This window comes from Puma concolor, chromosome D2 (genome assembly GCF_028749965.1).
Source record: "Puma concolor isolate L17-30 chromosome D2, mPumCon1.1.hap2, whole genome shotgun sequence".
NCBI lineage: Eukaryota > Metazoa > Chordata > Mammalia > Carnivora > Felidae > Puma > Puma concolor.
The window spans coordinates 9,885,292-9,904,246 of record NC_141677.1 but is presented as its reverse complement, the minus strand read 5'-3'; the positions used below and the strand labels follow the sequence as shown (position 1 = coordinate 9,904,246).

The following is an 18,955-nucleotide window of genomic DNA, read 5'->3' as shown; positions in this document are numbered from 1 at the left end:
TCAAGGCCAAGCCTCTGAAGGAAGGAATTCTGTGAGTTTAGTCACAGCCAGACATGCCTCCAGTAGCTTTTGACCTTTGGCCAATTACATGACAGTAAAAACAACAGCAGCAACAACAAATGTATTGATTTTACTTGAAAGGAACCTGAGGCTCCAGGAGATTAAGTGACATCTGACAGATATGCTTGGAGCCAGTTTCCAGAGACTGCATTTACTTCTTAACTTCTCTGAGCCTCAGTTTCCTTAGAGTAAAGTGGGACTACAAACCCTCCCCCACAGGAGTGTTCCATGGAGTATGTGTTGTAATGCATAAAGTCAGTGTTCAATAAAGTCACCTTCTGGAAAGCCTGCGTGGCTCAGTCTGTTGAGCACCCAACTCTTCGTTTTGGCTCAGGTCATGATCTCCCAATTTCATTTATTGAAGAGACTGTCCTTTCCCCAATGTATAATCTTGCCTCCTGTGTCATAAATTAATTGATCATATATGTGTGGGTTTATGTGTTGGGTCTCTATTCTGTTCCATTGATCTATGTGTCTGTTTTTATGCTAATATTACACTGTTTGGATTACTACAGCTTTGTAATATAGTTTGAAATCAGGAAATGTGATGCCTCCAGCTTAGTTCTTCTTTCTCAAGATTGCTTTGCTGGTTAGGGTCTTTTGTGGTTTCATACAACTTTTAAGATTTTTTTGTTCTATTTCTGTGTGAAAAATGCTACTTGAATTGTGATAAGGTTTGCTTTCGATGGTATGGACATTTTAACAATATCAATTCTTCCAATCCATGAGCATGAAATACCTTTTCATTTACTTGCATCTTCTTCAATTTCCTTCGTCAGTGACTTAGTTTTCAAGGTACAGGTCTTTCACCTCCTTGGTTAAATTTATTCCTAGGTGTTTTATTCTTTTGGGTGCAACTGTAAATGGGACTGATTTCTTAACTCCTCTTTCTGATGCTTCATTATTAGTGTAAGAAACACAACTTACTTTAGTATATTGATTTTGTATCCTGCAACTTTACTGAATTTATTACTTCTAACAGGTGTTGGGGTTTTTTTGATGGAATCTTAAGGGTTTTTAAAAAAATATAATATGATTTCATCTGCAAATAAAAAGTTTCACTTCTTCCTCTCTGTTTTGGAAGCCTTTTTGTTAGTTTGTGTTTCTTGCTTAATTGCTCTGGCTAGGACTTCCAATACTAAGTTGAATTAAATTGTCAAGAGTGGTCATCCTTGTCCTATTCCTGATCTTAGAGTAAAAGCTTTCAGATAAAATATATTTTTTTTTAATTTTTTTAATGTTTATTTATTTTGAGAGAGATAGAGAGAAACACAGCATAAGCAGGGGTGGGACAGAAAGAGGGAGACACAATCCGAAGCAGGATCCAGGCTCTCAGCTATCAGCACAGAGCCCGATGAGGGGCTTGAACGCACGAAAGGTGAGATCATAAACTGAGCCAAAGTCAGATACTTAACCGACTGAGCCACCCAGGCGCCCCCAGATGAATTATATTATTAATGCAATATTTGCAAAGAAACAAAATGATAAACTATGGCTAATGGGCAGGCCCCTGTTTTTTTGTTTGTTTGTTTGTTTTTTGTACATAAAGTTTTAACTTCTCATTTTAAGTGGAATTCTTGGTTTCACTCTTATACCAGCAAGCACATAAAAGAGTTCTAGAATATTTTCGTAACTTCACTGATACATCAATAAGATGTTCATGCTCCTAGGATTGTATATTTTTCTTTGAATGTCCTATTCAGGTCATCATTATCCAGCCTCAGAAAGAAATTCAGAAAATATGACATTACATAAAATTTACAGAAAAAGCTTTCGCTAAGATCTTGGATCTATTGTCTAAAGTTACATAAGGAAGCTATATAAAATAAAGCTATATAATAACATTCTTTTACCAGAGAAGTGTTTTATAATATATTATTCAACCTTAGGAATTGCAAAGGGAAGTGAGTAAGACCCTCACGGCTTTCCTTGTCCCATAGATGCTGGATTCAATCATGGAGTGTTTACAACACATGTGGGAGTGCCACTGTTATTCGCATGATTTGCACTCTCCTCCCTACTATGCTTATTCTAAAACAAGAGATATTTATAGAAATTGTGTGCACATCAAAATGGTGGCATCCTGCCGTACTCAGCAACATTTATTCGATTTTGAATGCTATTTAATGTATTTACCAAAAAAACAAATTTTCTTTATAAGGTTAACTGGAGGGGTGCCTGGGTGGTTCAGTTGGCTGAGTGTCTGGCTTCATTTCAGGTCATGATCTTGTAGTCCATGGGTTCAAGCCCTGCCTTGGGCTCTGTGCTGACATCTCAGAACCTGGAGCCTGCTTCAGATTCTGTGTTTCCCTCTCTCTCTGCCCTCCCCCCGATGGAGCTCTGTCTCTCTCTCTCACACACACACACACACATTAAAAAAACAAATAAAAATAAATAAAAAATAAAAAGGATCTGGGATTGAAAATATAGAATGCCAATTAAAACTCTGCATTAGAGTGTGGTAAAGGAGAGAGAGAGAAAAGAAAACAAAACAAGAAAGTCCTTTTCAGATTGTGGTGAGAAAGGAGAGTAAGGAAATAAGTATGTTCTAAAAACCTCAGCTTGTGGAGAAGGGTTCTAGAGAGCAGGGGGTAAAGTCCTCATGAGGGCAGGACTGGTGACTTGTCCCCAAGCATAGTAGTGAAACATGAGCATGGTGGTGACAGCCCAGCCAGAGATGAAACTACTGATGAAATAAAGGCTCCAAGATAAAGAAATAGAACTTGTTTGATTCTTTTAAAAAAAGTATTTAAGGATAAAGAGAAAATAAGCTGCACAGAAACAGACCTCTTATAGTACAAATAAATAAAAAGGAGGAAAACAATTGAATAAGTAATCAACAACGTTGAACACCCATGCAAGGTATTTATTAGACAGAAAGAAATACAGATCCCATTCCTATCAGAAACCAATGAAATTGGAAATAAATTACAAAAACCATGCTAACATAATATTACCTAGTTAGAAATTAAGCATAATAGTCCACGATAATTCTTGGATCAAAATAGAAAATGTACACCCTTTGGAAAGGTGTGGAAAGAATACATCATGCCAAAGCCCATACAGTCTAGCAAAACTAAGTGGAAAAATGGTATTGCCTTAAATGCTTTAATTATTAAAGAAAACAAGTATAAAGAAAACGATAGCTGAAATTTCTCATGATGAAAACACAATTTTAATACTTTATTTTGAATCTAATTCAACCTATCTTTTAAGATTCATGGTTTTCACTCATTTTGATATCTACATTTAATCTGTCCCCTCAATTGAATAATTTCAATAGAAGTCTTCTCTTAAAGCAAAAGAAAAAAACTACTAGAAAATACTCAACACTGTAGGTTATTGGGTGAAAACTGAAATATTCATTAAAATGTTAAAATAAGAGCATGTGAAATATAATTTCACTGGATAATTATATATATATAATTCACTGGATAATTTGGTGAATTTTTAAAACCTGTAATAATCAGCTTGGGCTGTTATACCAAAACACCATGGACTACATGGCTAAAACAATGAGAATCTGGGGGGCCTGGGTGGCTCACTCAGTTAAGTAACCAACTCTTGATTTTGGCTCAGGTCATGCTCTCATGGTTCGTGAGTTCAGCCCCCAAGTCAGGCTCTGTGCTGACAGCACAGCCTGCTTGGTATTTTCTTCTCTCTTTCTCTGTCTCTCTCTCTCTCTCCGTCTCTCTCTCTCTCTCTCTCTGTCTGTCTCTCTCTCAATAAATAAATACAAAATAAACTTTAATTTTTTTTAAATAAAAATAAACAGGAATCTATTTCTCACACTTCTGGCAAGATGGGAAGTTCAAGGTCAGTATGCCACCCAATCTATCCCCAGTGAGGGCTCTCTTCCTGACTTGAAAACAGCTGCCTTCTCCCTGTATCCTTCCATACATGGCAGAAAGAAATAGAGAGCTTTGGTCTCTTTACCTTCTTATGAAACCTTAATCCCATCACGATTGCTCCATCCTCATAGCCTCATCTAAACTTAATTATCTCCTAAAGGTCCTACTTCACATTACATCACATTGGGGGTTAGGGCCTCAACATGTGAATGGGACACAGTTCAATCCATAGCAATACCCATCACAGATTTTGTATTTTCCTTGTCCTAGACCTTCTTCTATTCAGTTTGAAATTAATCCGGTGTCATAGCCAAGCACAACAATTTTGCAATATACTTCACTGTTATTATAAATGTTTATGTGCACAGCAAGTTAGCAATCATTTTATTAGTTAAGGAGTGATTTTGAACTTGTTTGCTGCACATAGCCTAAGAAGGACTTTGACACCTAGGCGGTCATAGAGTACACTCTGTAAGTACACTCTTTCTTCAAAAGCTTTCTAAAAACAGTGCGCAAACTAAACACAGCCAGCTGCTGCAAGTACCCATTAAACATTAACTGTTCCAGGAAAAATTATCACAATCCATGCTTTACACATAAGAAGCTATCTCTGAGATTATCACGGTAATACTTAACTATACTGCTAACAATGGGAGAGAGCTTAACAGCTAGTAATCTTGCCACTCTAGGTATTACAAAGGGAAGTTAATGTAGTTGAAAGGAGAGCAGTAAAACAACCAGGGCATCATACAAGCAAGGTAAACAAAATCACATGGTAGTAACTAATTAACATGATGCGTGTAAATCTTTAGAATTATTCATTGCTTGAAATCCTTTTTATAAGGATGATATGAATCCTTTATATGAAATAATTTCATAGAATCCTTTACATGAAATTGCCTTTTTCTGTTCTGTGGAAATATACAAAGCCCATCCAAATGAGAACAAAAGGCTTTGTCCAGAGCTTGCTGTAACAAGAGTCAGTCACCACCACTTGTGCCTGGCAGAGACTCACAGGCAGACAGAAGAGTGAGACAGCTTTACAGCTGGGGAAAAAATGGAAGGTTTCAGGTCTGCTCTGATTGGGGGCTGTTGGCATGTGGACACTGGGGACAGGCTAGTTAGAAGTAAGGCATTCTCAGTGAATGGTTAGGGAAGCATATCTGGCTTTCTTTGGCTGGGAATAAGTTAGAGGTGGGAGCAAAAATTAGGGAAGCTGGCAGTTATTGATCACTTCCATTTTGGACTGATTGCTACAGAGGTTGTGGTTTGGCTCCCTGCTCTGGTTGCTGTGGATTGCGGATGAGAGCTCTATTTTTACATGTGGTCTGGCTGTTGTCCATTTGTATTCAGTCTCTCCGTTTCCATCCTGATAAATGTCTGACAAATATTGCCCCAATAGAATTTGAATTCATAATGGTTTTGGGCAGTGAAAGAAGAAATAGACAAGTCTTATTTCTAAGAAAATGCAAATCAATCTGCTAATCTCTCATTTTATTTTTTTAATTTTTTAAAATTCTTTTTTTAATGTTTATTTTTGAGAGAGAGAGAGAGAAAGAGAGAGAGATTGAAAGAATGAGCAGGGGAGGGGCAGAGACAGAGGGAGTCACAGAATCTGAAATAGGCTCCAGGCTCTGAGCTGTCAGCACAAGAGCCTGATGCGGGGCTTGAACTCATGAACCATGAGATCATGACCTGGGCTGAAGTCGGACACTTAACCGACTGAGCCACCCAGGGGCCCCTGATCATCTCTCATTTTAGATACATTGTTTTACAATTGGTTTCTTCTATTTACTATTACTTTTTATGCTCTCTCCTATATTAACTAAATTGTTTTTCAAGCATATAATTTTAAGCCCATGAAAATATATATGTATGGCTAAAATAGCCCTGTTACGTTTTAAATCATGTATGTAAGTTGTGAAAATGTCTCAGAATATGTATCAACTTGTCATTTTACCATTATTACAAAAAATTTCTTAAGTGCTAAAATACATGCTATCTATTGATAGGGAATGTACTGTAGGTGCAGCTTTTAGGTTCACTTGAATAAGGCTTTCAGTCTCCTCAGGCATTCATATCAATGCAGATATTTGCGTCTACTACCTGTGGTCAAAAGGCCAATGTCAGCTTCAGGGTAATAAAAGCCACCACCACCACCATAACAACAATTATTATTACCATTTATCAAATTATTACTGCCTGCCAGGATTTCTGTATATATTCGCATTTAAGTTTACTTAATCTTTACAACAGTTTAAATGTAAAATAGAATGCTAAATTCTACTGACTCATTTTTCACTCAAGAAACATTTATTGAGCCTCTCTGCGGCCCAAGGACACTGGCCAAAGTGGACAAGTCAGGGGTCAAATCCAACCCCGTCGGCATCCACTTTCCATGTTCTTATTCAAATATGTCCAGTCTTTTTTGTGAGCTGAGACTTATTCCAAGGAAATAAATCTCTTGAATTTTAAGCTCTAAATTATGGACAAGAATGTCCTTGATAAGTTTTTCTATCACTAAAATTAAGTGCATAGAGCACATAAAACATAAAAAGATTCCAAAGAGTAAAATTTTACACACGGTCTTTAATATATTCTTCTAAAGAGATGTTTTGTAATTATTTTTTTCCATTTGGCAAATAGTAATCATGACATACTGATTAAAGATGTTAAGTGGCTGTCCATATGAGATATGATGATGAATAGAAGACAGGAGTCCATAGAGCAATAACAAATATATTCATCCGATGGTTAATTTTAGGTGTTAACTTGATGAGGCCATTAAGATGCCTAGACATTTGGTCAAACATCATTCTGGGGCTTTCTGTGAGGGTGTTTCTGGATGAGATTCACATGTATCAGGAGACAGAGTAAAGCAGATTGTCCTCTGTAATGTGAGAGGGTGTCATTCAATCAAGTGAAGACCTGAACAGAACAAAAATGCTGAATAAGCAGGAACCTCTCTTGCCTGAATGCTTGAGCAAGAACACTGATCTCTTTCCTCCTTTGAACTTGAATTGAATACTGACTTTTCTTGAGTCTCCAGTCTATTGGTTTTCAAACAGGAACTTACACCATCAAAACTCAGGTATGTTGTCAGGCCTTTGGACTCAGGCCTTCCTGGGTCCCCAGTTTGCCATTTCTTTATAATAAATTAATGTCTTTCTACAGATGAAAGGAAAGACAGAAGACAGACAAATAAATAGATATGTAGACAGAAGATAGATAGATAGATGATAGATAGACAGATAGACAAATATGTTTATATACATGTGCATATATTCTATGCATCCTATTGGTTTTATTTCTCTGAAGGACCCTGACTGAAGTAAACCATCTTAATTATCTGCCGGTGGCAGAGAAAAAAAAGTCCACAATTTTTATAGACGGCAAATAAAAGTTACTTATTAGGAAAAAATATTTTTAAATAAACCATGCATTTTGGAGGTATTTTCAATCCGCGGATCTATCATAAAGAAATAATTAGAAATAAACACAAAAATTTATTTACACAAAGACCTCGGGAAAAAATCAAAATACATAATTTAGATACACAATGATAGAAAAATGGTAGAAAAATTGGGATGCCTGGGTAGCTCATTCGGTTGAGCATCCGACTTCCGCTCAGGTCATGATCTCACAGTTTGTGAGTTTGAGCCCCACGTCAGGCTCTGTGCTGACGGCTCAGAGCCTGGAGCCTGCCTTGGATTCTGTGTCTCCCTCTCTCTCTGCCCCTCCCTTGCTCATGCTCTGAAAAATCTCTCTCTCTCTCAAAAATAAATAAACGTTAAAAAAATTTTTTTAAGAAAAATGGTAGAAAAAAATTTAGAATAGCCAAGAAGCAAAATATTATACAATTATAATTATCATGTTTTAAAAATCAAATTATGGGCGCCTGGGTGGCGCAGTCGTTTAAGCGTCCGACTTCAGCCAGGTCACGATCTCGCGGTCCGTGAGTTCGAGCCCCGCGTCGGGCTCTGGGCTGATGGCTCAGAGCCTGGAGCCTGTTTCCGATTCTGTGTCTCCCTCTCTCTCTGCCCCTCCCCCGTTCATGCTCTGTCTCTCTCTGTCCCAAAAATAAATAAACGTTGAAAAAAAAATTTTAAAAAAATCAAATTATATCTTAATATTTGGATAACTGTTATGTTGTTTCTAATTCTTTGTATTGTAGTAGGTTTTTTGGTTGATTGGTTGTTGGTTTGCTTTTTAATGGCCATAGCCTTTTGTAGCAACTTTTTCAAGAATTGTGCTCTATTTCACTTCCTTTGAATATAGGGGTGGTCATGTGAAAAAATTTTGGAAATATATAGAAGCATATATGCAGTATATTATAATTTATGCACATTTTAAACCATTTAAAATAATACTGTGCCTTGTTCACAGACAAATTTATAGATAGTAAAATTATTAAATTACAGATAGGAAGGATAATGAACCAATTCATGATTATGCTCTCTTCTCATAATGAAGGGAGGTAACAAGATTGAGAAGAGGCATTGTAAAAGGATTTTCAACCATTTTATTTAATTACACCTATATAACTTTTAAATATAAAAAATAAATATAGCTAAATATTATTTTTAAGAGATGGATACAAATGTTTGTTATATCATTTATGTGTTTGAAAAGTCTCCTTTATTTTTTTAATTATTTATTTATTTTTTGACAGAGAGAGAGAGAGAGAGAGAGAGAGAGAGAGAGAGACAGAGCACAAGCGGGGAAGGGGCAGAGACAGAGGGAGACACAGAATCCGAAGCAGGCTCCAGGCTCTGAGCTGTCAGCACAGAGCCCGATGAGGGGCTCAAACCCACAAACTGCGAGATCATGACCTAAGCTGAAGTCAGACGCTTAACCAACTGAGCCACCCAGGCGCCCCTGAAATATGTCTTCTTTAAATAAAAAAATACAATAAAGTTACCTGAAAGCCTAATAGAAATAGGAAAAAAAAAATGTGTAAGATGAACACTTGCAAATGATAATATGAAACATCAACTGTTTCTTAGGCACCATTTTAACCAGTGAGGATGTGTAATGGAAAAAATTACATTCAAAATAAATATAAAATACAAAGCTCGTAGGAATTTTTTTAATAGGAAATATGCAACACATATAACAATATAGAAATATGTGCCTGAACAGGTGGAAGGAAATTTTTCAGATGCTAATTCTTCAAAGAAATAATTTTGTATAATTTCAACTAAACCTCAAGACGTTTAATTTGGACTCCCAGGGAGAGTGCAAATTCTGTGAAATCATAAATGGCCAAATAGCTAAGATATTTAATAAGAAGAGGTAAGACGGACCTTAAAACAACAGGTTACTTATGCAAAAATATTAGTAAAACTTCAATGGATCGTGTTTCTGGAGAGATAGAACTCAGGGTTCTTATTTATAAGAATTTCTATTTATATTCTTATTTATTCTCATTTATCTGAGTTGAGGACATAATTGCCTTTCCGTTGCAAAGAGCTGAGAATGAAGTCAATCAAAAAATAGTGTAGAATCAATTGACTATACTTTTAGGGGGGAAAATCAGTTCTCTAGGATCTCCAGCAAACATCTGAACACAGAAGAGTTGGATTCTGAATCCTCTCCCTGTGTTGCTGCCACCATGGTGCCCAATACAAATACAAAAGATGCGAGAAGGAAGTGGAGACAGACCTGCGGCCACAGCGCCTACTGAAAGATTATCACTGGGCCACAGGATCCCTGGAGGAACCAGCACCAGCTCTCCAAACAAGGAGCTACCTTTTCATTTTTGCTTAAACATGAGCAATCAGTACACAACACTGGGCATGTGAGGAAAAGAGCAGCCAGAAACGGTAACTTCGCACTCGAAAATGAGAACAAAAACTATGAAAGAAAACAGAATCCGTGAAAGGAATTAGAGAGGTCTTTGCAAATATCTAATTAGTATTCTCAGCCAGATTCACGAGAACGGCAGCGATAAGAACAAGAACAAGTTGCAAAGAGAGGCAATCAGATTGCAGGAAGAGCTCTTAGAAACGGAAAGCGTGAATGAAAAAATCCATAACCCCATAATAATTCAAGAACAAAATGCAAGCTCTAGAAACTCAATTTGTGAAGATCAACTGTATTAAAACGCTGGAAAAGTGAAAAGATCCAACACATACAAGGTAAAATATGTGCTTGGTAAATCTAGGCATGCCAACACACTTTAAACAAAAGGAAAAAATACGGAAATTAATAATCAAATTATGTATGACAAATTTCCATAGCTGATGAAAACACTTTGGGAAAACACACACACACACACACACACACACACACACACACATCCTACTAGAACTTTTGACTTCCTATGAGTGTCCAGATACACACACTGAACACATGCACAAAACATAGCACCAAGATAAACAAGAACAGCAAACAAACAAACAAAAAACCCAGGTTTACAAAGGAAAGAGAACCACAACGGCTTTGTGGTTCTTATCTGCAATACCACAGTCACTGTTAACTGAATTAGGAAAAACCATTGCAAACCTCTCAAACTAGAGTTCAACTGGGAAAGCAAAAGCAGGAGAAGCAGGTTAAGTTAGAGAATATTAAGCACATTCCCATTTTTTTTAATGTATACGTATGCAGTGTCAAAAAAAAATGTGGAAAATTTGACGTGTTAGCTGTTTTAACGTGACGCTATCATGACACGTATTAACCTTCATGGAGTCTAAAAGGGTGTTCTGGAACCAATGCGAATGGGGGGAGATTGCATTTCCCCACCAACACCAAGCGGTGTTCTGACACCAACTGGGTGTCCTACAATTTCACTCAATTCTGACACTGTCTACCTGGAGGTACCATCAGAGCCCACAGCTTAAGGGCTCATTCCCACAAGACTGCATCCGACCCCCCTTCTCCAGATGTCAGGGGCAAGTTCCGACTGTCACCTATGCTCCTGACCAATCAGCTATAAATCTGAGATTCCCACCATCTCCTCTTCAGTCTTGATTAATTCGTTAGAGCAGTGCACAGAATTCCGGAAAGATGTTTACTTAGTGTCTACCAGTCTATTATAAAAGAATAGGATAAAGGATACAGATGAACATCCAGGTGGAAAGGATGCTTAGGGCACAGTATTGGGAAGGGGCGGGAAGCCTCCACATCCTCTCCGGGTGTGCCACTGTCTCCACACCTCCTTGTGGTTCATGACGCGGAGCTCTTCACACTCTGTACCTTTGGAATTTTTACGCAGGCTTCATCACATAGACATGATCAATCATCACCTCCATTTTTAGCGCTTCTCCTTTCTTAAAAGAATGGAGTGAATCAAAACCACACTGAGATATCACCTCACGCCAGTCAGAGTGGCCAAAATGAACAAATCAGGAGACTATAGATGCTGGAGAGGATGTGGAGAAACGGGAACCCTCTTGCACTGTTGGTGGGAATGCAAACTGGGGCAGCCGCTCTGGAAAACAGTGCGGAGGTTCCTCAGAAAATTAAAAATAGACCTACCCTATGACCCAGCAATAGCACTGCTAGGAATTTACCCAAGGGATGCAGGAGTACTGATGCATAGGGGCACTTGTACCCCAATGTTTATAGCAGCACTCTCAACAATAGCCAAATGATGGAAAGAGCCTAAATGTCCATCAACTGATGAATGGATACAGAAATTGTGGTTTATATACACAATGGAGTACTACATGGCAATAAGAAAGAATGAAATATGGCCCTTTGTAGCAACATGGATGGAACTGGAGAGTGTGATGCTAAGTGAAATAAACCATTCAGAGAAAGACAGATACCATATGGTTTCACTCTTATGTGGATCCTGAGAAACTTAACAGAAACCCATGGGGGAGGGGAAGGAAAAAAAAAAGAGGTTAGAGTGGAAGAGAGCCAAAGCATAAGAGACTCTTAAAAACTGAGAACAAACTGAGGGTTGATGGGGAGGGTGGGTGATGGGTATTGAGGAGGGCACCTTTTGGGATGAGCACTGGGTGTTGTATGGAAACCAATTTGACAATAAATTTCATATATTGAAAAAAAATAAAAAATAAAATTGTTTATTAAAAAAAAGAAGGGGGGGGCAAGCACTGAGAATTCCAAGCTTCTAACTCATGGCATGGTCTTTCTGGTAACCAGCCTTCATCCAAGAATCCACCCAGAGTCACCTCATTGGAACGAAAGACACTGATGTCACCCAGGAAATTTCAAGGGTGTCAAGAGTCCTATGTCAGGAACTCAGATGGAAGTCCAAATACTAGAACAAAAAAGGTTACTAGTGCTCTTATCATTTAGGAATTTACAGGGGTTTTAGTTGCTCTGTGCCAGAAATAGGGACGGAGATATATAAGAAATAAGAAATATATATTTCTTATGATCTCTTTCCTTGTGGTACAACGGAGCCACCTTAAAGGGATCCTACACCGGCCACACAGATATGAGCAGGAAGGACACCGCTGCTAATGATTGAGTCCTAAGGGGTAGCAGCACTTAACCAACTCACAGGAGAGGAGAAAGCATTGCAGGCAGAAGCCAAAACATGAGGCAAAAACAACACATTGTGTGGGAGGGAAGAAGCGGGACTACAAGCTGAGCAGTTGTCAGAACGTTTTCAGAATGAGTCATTATGTAGACAGAAATGAGGCTGAAGAGTGTAGTTGGGCCCAAATCATAGAGGGCTTTCTAACCCTTTGCTAAATACTTTGAAGCATATTCTGCAGGGCATCGCTTTTCAGTCTTTTGAGGCGGATTAACCCCTTATTCCAACAATAGCTACCCAGAGATCCAGTTTACAAAACATGAAAAAAACTTAGCCCCTTATTAGTATAATTACACAAGCTATAGTTGGTGACATCAACTTAAATAGTCAAGGATCAAGGGCAATGAGGCCACTTCAGTGAACCCCACCAATCACACCCTCAGCATATTTATTTCTAAATTGAATTTTGGTTGCATATTAGCCAAATAACTCTTAAGTCATAGAGAGAAATTTTTGCAAATAGTCATTCAACAACTTTTATTAAGCAGAAGTGGCAAAAGAAGCCTTATTCAGGGACCTTGATGGACAAAGGGAGAGCCTGTGTGCCAGCAAGCCTGAAGAAGGGGTTAATAAACTGACCAGGGATGGGTCCTTCAGGGGAGTCCCCAGGACTGGCTAAGGATTTATAGTCCTTTCACCAAAAGCCTTAATACTTGCTTAACATTTACTAAAGACAGAGATAGGGTTGGAATTCTTTTAGGAAACAGTTTTCTTCTTTGTATCCAAAATTTGTCATTACCAAGTGCCGAGTGACTCAGTTGGTTGAGCATCTGAGTCTTGATTTCAGCTCAGGTCATGATCTCATGGTCGTGGGATCAAGCCCTGCACTGGGCTCCGAGCTGAGCACTAAGCATGGAGCCTGCTTTGGATTCTCTCTCTCCCTCTCTCTCTGCCCCTCCTCTGCTTGGATGCTCTCTCTCTCTCTCTCAAAATAAATAAATATTCAAAAACTTTCATTACCAAGTAAGAAATTCCCAAGTCTGGATATTGAAAAAGCAGGACAGATTACTGGAAGCTATGGGGGCTCAGAGCATTGGCAACAGGAGACACAGCTTAGAAAGTGCACGGGAACTGAGACAACCTTGAACTTCCCAAATCAAGGATGATGGCAACTCAACCTTCAGCAGGGACAATCCAGTTAGGACGCATCTGTGTGCAGCAGGACACCATCTCCACTGCGGGGACACTGCAGTGGCTTCATGAGTGATTCCTACCCTACCTTGGTCATCAATGTCCTTTCAGCTGAGCTCAGATCCTGAGCCCATCCCTGACTCTCTGGGGACAGGGAGAAGAAGGAACTTTTCTCTGCAGCTTCTGGAGTCGTAGGTTGAGCAATGGTGGCTGCCAATGAGAACACGAGCTTATGCATCAAGTTTAGACTGTAGAAGTCAGTCCGTCACTGAGGAAAGAGATCACCAGGGTTCTCCCTTGCAACTCCGAAGGGAATGAGAGTATTACGCATTCTGTGAATAGCAGGGGCTCATTACCTGTTCTTTCCCCAACACCGCAGGGAATTCATAAACAACAGATTGGTAACCTAAGGTGGTTGGTCTTTGGTGACCTTTCCTGTGATTACAACAGGAAAATGCCTGAAATTGGCATAGAGTCAGAGAAACATCCACTTTTATAGGACATCATTATTCTGACAACAGACATTACTACCAACATGGACTGAACTTCAGGAACAGTCATTCGTTGAAATTTCTTTATTATAAGACTCTCAAATATTTTTAGGGAGGGCAAGTCAGTGGGTAAGTCAGAGTATATCAGATAGTTTAGATGTTCAGGAAAAAAAAAAAAAAGCTTAATTTAAAACACTTCCTATGAGCCAGGCAATAGTCATAGCATTTTACATATTCAATAACTCATTTTATCCTCACATCACCCTATGTAGTAGGTACTAACATTATCCCGTTTTACTCACAAGGGAGTAGGAAACAGTGAAATTAAACAGGGTTGCCTGGGTGGCCCAGTTGGTTGAACATCCAATTCTTGATTCGAGCTCAGGTCATGATCCCAGGGTCATGGGACCCTGTCATGAGTCCAGCTCCACGCTGAGAGTGGAGCCTGCTTGGGATCCTCTCTCTCCCCTTCTGCCCCTCCCCTGCTCACTCTCGAGCACATGTGCATGCACTCCCTCTCTCTCTCCCTCAAATAAAATTAAAAAAAAATAAAGCTTGAAATTAAACAACAGAATTGTACAGTAAATAAAGAGAAGAGCCAGGTTCCAAATCCAGGCCATCTATCTCCAGAGCCCATTTTGCAGCTTATATGCTACATTTATCACAAGGGCCTGAAAACTAAAATTGATAACAACTATTTCTGCATGAAAAATGAAGACATTCTATACACTAAATATAATTTTTGGAATTATTTTTCAAGTTGTTCATCACTCCTAACTAGTTAACATTGGCTACACAAACCCCTGAAGTATACTGGCTAATAGTTCTCAATTTTCTTTAAAATATATTTGATCTTTGCAGTGTTTTATGTGGGAAAACATTTCCTAATATTCTATTATTTTTACTTTCTCTTAGATGTTCTTTTTTAAAGTTTATTTACTTATTTTGAGAGAGAGAGAGAGAGAGAGAGAGAGAGAGAGAAAGTGAGAGCGTGAGAGTGGGGAGGGGCAGAGAGAGAGGGAGAGAGAGAGAATCCCAAGCAGGCTCCGCACAGTCAGCACAGAGCCCAATGTGGGGCTCGATCTCACAAACTGAGATCATGACCTGAGCAGAAATCGAGAGTCGGACACTCAGCTGACTGAGCCACCGAGGTGCCCCTTCAATGCTCTTTTGTAATTTTCCATATTAAACATTTTCCTGAAACACGTCTTAAAGATTTTTAAAATACAGAGGCACAAAATAAAACACATTCCTAATAAAGACTAGTGGGTGACCGTTTACTTAGGTTAGAGCTCATGGTTACTGGGACAGTCAACTTCAAGGGACTCTTGGTAGGCATTTCACTTGATTGCTAGTGAGGTCTTCTATGGTTTGCAGTTTATCTTAAAATACTTCAACAGAGACAGTTTGATATATGCCAAAAAATATCCCATGAAATCTCACATTTAATCATGAATTGGTTGGGACTGTCTCCTATCACCTGACCAGTCCTTATTCTCCAATGTTCTGCCAATGTCCAGTAGTTCTTACCCTTTGGAGGATCAGGCAGCCTCCCCCATGTTCTCCAAGCCCCATATCCCAAGATCACCTGTGTGTTACATGAGTGAATTTTTGTATTCCATTTACTTCATTCTAGTGAGGCTGGGGTTCAAGTTGTTTTACTCCGTATCTTACAGGTGGTTAGTAAACAACTCCAGTCTTAGTTATCCTTTAGAAGTCTATTATTTACAAACTCGTAGTTCAAACAAATATAGCTACTCTAAGTGCTAATGCTTTCTCCATCAGCTACAGAGGACACTGTGTTACGTAGCATAATGGATCTTAACATTTTTCAAGGTATGCCCATTGACTAGAAATTTGTAAGAAATCCACCCAAGAATCCAATGAGCTCAACGTCCTACACCTTACAAAGCAAAGCTCTAAGCTTGCGATTCTGCAGCGCATCATCAGAAAAATATTTCCTTCCCTTGACCAGAAAACTGGCTGCTAAAACGCTGTCACATCTGGCTTGAGTGAATGTTCTATGTAAAGTGCAAGGACAGAGAGCTGGGACTTCAAATTTTCAGAAGTGATACTACAACTTTTTGTAATTTCTTGCTAATAGATGGTTTGTATGTGTGGTAGGAGTCGGTCTGAGATTGAACCATCATTTTAACGGCTCCTATCACGGCACAGCTGTAGGCTTGGAAACCTACAGACCTCAGCTATCTCTAAAAATTAGCCAGTGCCCATATCCATCAAAAAGAACTGATAATTCAGAATAACCACATCGGCTACATCAGTTTGCAACAGGACTGGGATTGGGGTATGCATTTAGTCTGTGCCAGCTGTAAAATATTTAGCAAATGTAGGTCAGCACCAGTAAAAATTACGGGGTTTTTTTGTTATGGATTTATTTTGTTTATTTTTGTTTGAGAGCACTAAATACTTCGAGGGAAGAACAAATTTACATTCTGCTGATGATGTTAAAGGTGCCTCATAGAAATCTGAGTTTATTGGCATTAAAAATACCTATTTTTGGGGGGAGGGTGGTCTGGGTGGTTCAGTCAGTTGAGTGTCTGACTCTTGATTTCAGCTCAGGTCATGATCCCAGGGTCATGGGATCGAACCCTACGTCAGGCTCCACACTGAGCATGGAGCCTGCTTAAGATTCTCTCTCTCTCTCTCTCTCTCTGTCTTTCCAAAATTAAAATATATATATATATATGTAAACACCTATTCTTATTAGGGAGGTTTCCATGCCTCTTCTCCTCAGGCATTGTGAGCAATCAGCTGGTAGACTGCCCCTTAATCCCACACCAGTTTAAAAAGGTTAAAAATAAATTTCATTTAAACACACTTGATCTCTTGAAACAGTATAGAAGATTACAACTATTTCAAACTAAAATCATAATCGAGCGTTTGCTGAATCACTAGAGCACCTGCGTGCAATAACAGTTGGAAAACTGCTAGTGTAGGTGAAGGGAAACACCAAAGAAGCTTAAGGAAGAAAATAATACTATCAGATTTACATTTGAAAGACATGTCTAGCATCTGTGGGAAGAGCAAATTTGACAGAAAAAAAGATGGAAAACACAAAGCCCTTTAAGAAGGAATTAGAAAGAGCAAATGGTGCTGGAAATGGAGAGAAAGTTGGACTGAAAGCTGATTTAGAATTTAAGTCATTCTACACTCTTTTAGTCTCATTTGTAGTCTTTCCTTGAAACCAGTAGATTTGCTCATGTATCCTGGCTGCATAGTAATGGTAAGAAACACAGACCTTGGATTAAATCCCATACCTGAAATTTTTGAGTCTAGGATGTTGGGCAAATTACTTAACCTCTTGAACCTCCATTTCCTCATCCATAAAATGGGAATAATAATTTCTGCCTCACAGGTTTAATAGCAGAGAGAAAGTGAAAAAAATCCATGCTTATGTTAAAGTATTAGGACAATGTCTACCTACACAAATGGCAAATGGTTATCGTCTTCTCTAGAAAAGAGCAGTTTAAGAGTAGACAATCAAAGTGAAAATGGTATGTTAGTTAGAAATATAAAATAAGGGTGTAGGAATTAAGCAGTATCTCCACATGGAAACCAGGCTATTTAAGACAGAGGAAATGAAATGAAAATAAAAGTGTTACTTCTGTTTTGGTTTGCTTCATTCAATCTGATTTTTTTTCCCCAAGTAGAACTGTATGGATAGCAGAGACCTCACCTGCAAAAATAAAATGCAGTGATGGAAGGAGAGAAGATGACGATGCATTCGGTGTGCCGATATACAACCCCTTACACATCTGAGAAAAGATGATGCCCTTGCTAGCAAGTCAGCTGGGGCTTGTTACACAGAAGAGCAAAGGTGAGGAGATTGGATGAGACAAACAAAAACTTGCCCTTTGACCAAAGCACAGAGATGAGCAGTCAAGTATAAGTTGCCTCAGTCACGAGCTCTGCACCTCCCTGGGTGCCCAGGTAAATCCCTTCCCCCGAGAAGCCAGGCAAAGCTTTTCGCTGCTCTTCCCAGTGAGGGCTGAGCATGAATTATCAGCACGTCAAAGCAGACTCCCCTGCATCTTATTCAGGTGGACTGTGGACATTTAATTCCCACTTGCTCTTAGGACGCTGGATTTTGAGCACAGATATGTAAATTAAATAAATAAGTCTGTGCATGAAATCGAATGTTTCCACTATTTAGAAGTATCCACTTGGTGCCTCAGACTGGTTCTCCCCAAATAGATGGAACCACCACGGATATCCTACAAACCCTTCTTGTGTTTGCAATTTCAAGCAGCCGGTTACCACTAGGGAACGTATGCTAATTTTCTGAAACCATTTTATTACCTTAATTTTTGTCATAAAATAACCTTTTGCCACAGAAGATAATGATGAATTGTGCTGACCTTTGAATATCACTAAAAAACAGACAATCTGGGTTTTTGGGGGTTTTTTTCATGACACAGGTCATGAATTTTCACCACGTTTTAAAGTCATCTGAGTCCTGAACGCCTGTAAAAATGGTTTACTGATAAATTCAACATAATTCACTGTGAAAGAATGGGACTGGACTTTAGCATTACCTCTAAAAGTTATTCTCAATTGTTTTTATATTGAATACAATTTTTAGAGCAATTATAATTTAATATAAAAACCAACACAACCAACCGCCTCTGTTTCTAATCGCACACACAGATGCAATCATAGCATGCCTTCCCTGTGCCAGGAACTCCACTGGATGCATTTTTTTTCCCTTTATGTAAAAAATGAAGTGATTAACCAAACGTTTGAGGAGATAAAATCCAGCTCCATCGCTGCTCAACCCCCAAATACAGTTCAACCATGGGTATTCTGCCTTGGGCAAAATAAAAGCAAATGCTAAATATATGTCATACGGCATGAGGTATCATCAATTTTTATGTAGGTTAATTACGTGA

At 38.7% G+C, this 18,955-nt stretch overlaps 1 protein-coding gene across 1 annotated transcript in view; it reads right to left on the bottom strand.

Moving 5' to 3' along the window:
* The window catches only part of LOC147575771 (uncharacterized), a 400,913-nt gene extending 383,021 nt beyond the window's left edge, over positions 1–17,892 (bottom strand). The window contains exon 1 of the mRNA XM_086679582.1: positions 17,743–17,892. The gene's annotated coding sequence lies outside the window, so the exon portion shown is untranslated. The remainder of the gene's footprint in view (positions 1–17,742) is intronic.
* Between the last annotated feature and the right edge of the window lie 1,063 nt (positions 17,893–18,955).